Source organism: Lactuca sativa, chromosome 2, assembly GCF_002870075.4.
Source record: "Lactuca sativa cultivar Salinas chromosome 2, Lsat_Salinas_v11, whole genome shotgun sequence".
NCBI lineage: Eukaryota > Viridiplantae > Streptophyta > Magnoliopsida > Asterales > Asteraceae > Lactuca > Lactuca sativa.
Window position 1 is genome coordinate 124,117,521 of NC_056624.2, and position 5,657 is coordinate 124,123,177.

Here is a 5,657-nt window from a genome sequence, read left to right on the forward strand (position 1 = left end):
CTGAGTATTGGATTCAACCCACGCTCATTGGAATCACTTCATGGATTTTATCACGAGTGATCATGAGACGATAATATCTTATATTCTTCAAACCTAGAGATATGATTTGTTACTACGAGTTGGTTATACATAAATTGCACGAAAACACATTGGTAACTCGATGTTATAAAACGTGTCTTTGTGTATGATTCAACAAGTAGTAGAACAAGCCATATGAGTCAAAGTTTATCCATTCCTTTTACCTTCGGGATAAAAGCGATATATGTAGTCCCCTCGATGATTTAGTGATGACACCCCGAAGTGCTTGGCCAAGCCAAGACTAATGTGATTTGTTCAATTAGTCAGTCAAATAATTAAGCTTGATCTGCATCCTACGTAGATCGTTTAATCCCTGATAAATGATTCCCTCTTACGTGCTACGTAGGAGAATACCCTATGCCGTGCGTAGGACTAAACTTCTCAAATAATTAAGCTTTTAAATAAGGATGGAAATTTACCTGAAATAACCAACTGTTACAGGGATATTTCTTTTTTTAAAGATAAGATTGAGCTTGAACTGGGTCATTTTGAAAGCTTCGATATTGATAATTCTTTAGGAAATCTGTTGGATCTTCCTTTATCCAAAAGATCATTCACATATACATGGTTTAGTCCTTGAGTATGTGAAAAGTATACAGACAAGATATATATTGATAGATTTATTATATTTTATTTTATTCTTGGGAAACTGCTTGAAGAAGATTGGAGTAAAAAAGGAATTGGAAGCAGTGTGTGTATAAGCAAGCTGGAAAAATTTGAAGGATTAATCTTTAACTTGGAATTTACTTTTAATCGGGGATGTGTAAGATGAATGCACATTTCCCCTAGAAGATTTCCCTTGGTTCATCTGAATAACTTGGTGATTCTTTGGATTTTGAAAAACTCTTAAGTGAATCAAAGTTTAACAACGTTTTAAAATCTTAAACTTTTTCTAATGTACTATTATTCTGAACTCTCATAAATAGACTATGTTTGGCCTAAGCAATTAGAGAACATGATGAAGCACCAAATCGTGTTGTTGATGATACAAATCAATAGGAAGTTGGACAAATTGTGGAAGATCAATGGTCTGGAGTAGCTCATACTCACGTTTCAGAAGGTGTTAAGGTGTTATTCAGTGTGTTGAACTGTGTCCACTTAACTTGGTACCTTTAAATAAAAGGGTGGTTGAAATGCTAGTTTGGTGGATGAAGGTCAAATATATTCTAGTGAAGATTATACTGGTTGTTTTTGAACGATTTGAAGATTGAATGATGACTTTCCACAAAGGGGGGTATTGTTGAGTTCATATTTTATGTTGTGACAGTCGTAGTTCAGTCGAAGTCAAGTCTTGAATTCTTCGAGTTTTTGAGTAATAAGGTTTTCCAAATATTCATTGGAGAGTTGATAATCTTGCTCCTTTAGTATTGAACACATGGATGAGCTAAAGATAATGATAGTATAGATATTGTTGAATACAATAGGTTTTCCATTCACAGCTTGTTATTTTTATCATTATACATAAAGATAATGATAGTATAGATATTGTTGAATACAATAGGTTTACCGTTATACATAATTCTCCTTAAAAAAAGTTATTGCTTGATTATCATATTGTGAGACATTGAGAATGAAGGAAGTTTTGATCTTTACATCTTTCCAGCTTCAACCATAAAAGTTGAAATGTAAAGAGTTCATAATTGTCTTATAGGAATTAATTATTTAGTTATTTATAATGACTTATTATTACAATTGATTAAAACAATAATTTGAATAATTGTAATATTTTGAAAGTCTATAAATGTTATAAATAATATTTTTAACTTAGATTTATAAAATGATTATAATAACTATTTTAATATAGAAAAATAATAAAAAAATTAAAAAATTAAAATTTTGTTTAGAAAAACCTATATTTTAAAATTTTTATAAAAAATATTTTTGATGTTTAAAAATTAAATGAAATAAATATAATATTTTAATATTTAAAAGTTACATATACAAAATTTTTTGATAATGTATCCAACGTACAAAAAGAACGCAATTTTTATACATTATAATACCTTTTATCACACCCCACGAGTGTTAAGATGAGTGGGGTAAAAACGGACTTTATCAGCTTTTGGGAAAAAGAAGACTTAAAATACAAACAAGCAAAGTACAAGGGAGTGAAGTGAAGTTTTACCACAAAGCAGTACTCCTCCACTAACTAACTTTTTCTATTATTGGCTTTTATTAGGTGTCATGTTTGCTAAATTTTGAAAAAAATTGTCATGTGGATTGTAATCAATTATTCCCATTTTGCACTGCAGCCTTTCCTTTTTCCTGTTTTTTATCCCCTTTGTAGTTGTAGGCAATTTGATGAAAAGGAAAATGTACACAAAAAACCATACATTTTTATGACTTTGCATCCATTATTTCTTTTGATTTTGTTCTCATTGCAAGAAAGAATAATTGCGTGTGTCCTTTTAATTTTACAAACCTAAAGTAAAGTAACTTTGCAGCAATCGTAATATTTTATTTAATTTTAATTAAATTAATAACACCAATGATCAGTTTATGATAATAGAACGATCAAAATGAATAATTTGATGAAAATCTTTTAATATAATATTTTCTGTTATCAAATTATATTAATGGTTTGACCTTTTCAAGAGTTGCAAAAGGGATGTTGGTCACATGGAGATGTAAATGCAGATTAAATTTGTTATCACATATATTTGCTAAATCGTTGCATGTTATGGTGGAAAATTAATATTAATATATATTAAAATGTATATAATATATAGATATATTCTCAAGAAGTCCGATATTTTAGAGGAGACTGATATTCTTTAGTCGCAAAGTCCATTCTAAACAAGTGCCAATTATTAGTTTGTCACATGCATTTCCTTAGATTAATTCTTGTAATAAAATTATATTTCAGATTAAATGCTATATTAGTTATGTATTTGTATATTCAAAAACTCAAAATGACACCCTTTAGATTATTTTCGCTTATTTCAATTCAATAACTATAAAGATTGTCCCGTTAAATTGGAATTTAATGGGCATTCTGTCTTGCTTTTAAAGAATGATTAAAAAACCAATTTTTAATTGAATCTATATGGTGATCGGTTTCCGGTTCAAATTTATCGACCACCGGGTCAATTGGTTTTTATAAATTTCACCAATTTTTCTATTTTCATAAATATATATACATGTATAAATCAAAAATTTGACATCCATAAGTTCAAACATTAAAGATGTACATAAAAACAAGTTGTAGATCAATCAAAATACATTAAAATAACATATAACCATAAGTTTACATTAATCCAAATACATCAAAAAGAAAATAAAATATAATACTGAAACAAAATATAGTTCTAGATAAATACAAACACATCAAAAAAGTTCATAATATTTACCATATGTTTTTATCTAGAGAAATCTAAATAATGTGATAGAAATCACCCAAATTTGTTATGAAAAATGGTTCTTTTTCATGTGTTTTATTTAATTTAATCAGTTCAACCGGTTTAATTTAATTGGGTTTTTGTAAAAACCAGTCCATTTGTTCCGATTCAGAAATAGACATAAAACCGATGATAGTTGAACCGCTTTCTTAAAAATAAACGTTGATAGAAAAAAGTTACAAAATAAGAATAATCACAAATGAATTGATTTTAGAAAATCTAACGATAGAGACGTGGGCAATTTTCAATTGTTCTCATGTGAGTCTCCGACGGTATCAAACACCTCCAATCTTATAACATCCCAAAAATCAAGGTAAAATTTTTATTTTTCAAAACCCAACCAAAAAGCATAAATGTTTACAAACATAGTTCCCAAATGTCAAAATCATAAATAAGAGTATCCCAAAATCAAATCTCATAAAACCCGAAGGATGTGCACGATCAAACCTTCACCTTCCATTTGTCCTCTGAACTACCTGTAACCATGACAATCAAATTGTAAGCAAAAGTTTAGTGAATTCCCCCAAAGTACCAAACACAACCATACAGATAATAACATGAATATGTGAACCTTCAGCTTGACTGGACCGCCTCACATGACCTACAACCAATCCGGACTGCTCTCTAAGCCTTTGGCGTGATTGGACCACCTCTCGGGCCTTCAGCCTATCCGGACCGCCCCATGTATCTTGGCCTTCAGTAAAAAGCAGGACCGACTCAACCCAACAATCCATAACATGTTAACATATACAATAAAAATTAACAAACAACAAGTACAAGTAATTATACACTCTACCAGTCTAACACATACTCAGTTAACACATGTAATCATACAGATCTACCCGTCTAATCACATAACAAGCATAACGTCAAATCAATATACCAGGATACATAATCTAGTGGTCCGACATTGGTGCCTTCGACCCACAAGTATAGTGAGGAAAGCTCACCTCACAGTCTGAAATGTAGCTGAAAATATCCCTGTTCTAACTACTAACTCTATCGATCACCTATACAATGAACAATGACTTAAACTCAATGTACTACTCAAAATACGCTAACTCAAACATGGTCAAACCCCTTATCAAAGTCAAGTTAGAATTCAAAGAGTTCATCACAGGCTGAGTACGCTCAGCAGCGTACTCAGTTGCTACGCTTAGCATAGTAAGTCGTTAGCCAAAATACTGGGACTTAGCCCAGTACGTGCATCGTACCATCAAGTACGCCTAACATACTCAACACGATCCTTCTTTTCTTCATTAAGTGCTCATTCTATTAAGACTTCACGTATAAAGTTCACATCTACTCCCAAATAGTCTTATAAGTCATAAAGTTTCCAACTTTATGACTTTCCATGGCTAGAATGAATCCAACAGCCAAACCCTAACTTAATACACAAACCAAAACCTTATAACTCATGCATGAAGGAATGAAAAGGGACCAAAATCACATTTTCATGGTTCTTAGCACCTAAAAACATTTGAAAAGACAACTCTTATTGTTTAGAGTAAGCCATACTCATGAATACTAAAATTATAGGACCAAAATGCATAAAACTTATAAACTAGCAAAATCCAAGGAGAACATTCATCAAGCTTCTAATTTTATACCTTATGGAGGTTGCTTGCGAGGTAGAAGTTTCAGATCAATAATTTGGTTGAAGCTTCCAAGATGATTCCACCACTTTTTTCCTTCAAGAACACCAAAAATACACTCATAAGCTCAAAAAGGCTCACACGAGGATAAGGGTTAGCAAAGGACTATTTGGGCGATGGAGGCTGATGAATGAAAGGGTTTTAAAGGGATAAGGATGTTTAAATAGTGCTCAAACCCTAAAAATTAGGGTTTGCTACGCCCAACGTACTCATGTAAACACACGATCATTTTTAAGGGATACGTTATGTGTACTATCCAAGTATGGATGGCTTAAGGACCAACTTTAAACTAATTTACACTTTGGGTTACAAATGAAATTTTACCTGATATTAGGGTGTTACACATCTCCATGTCTGATTGGCATACAATGCAACGTCGTTCTAAGGATAATTTAATACAACAATTATCTCAATGGATTTACATGACTATTTTCCTAGATAAGTTCTTTGTTCAAGACCTTTAGAAGAAATATGAACTGTATCGGCGTGTGATGGAAGTATTTATTCCTAAAGGAAAATTTAAGGC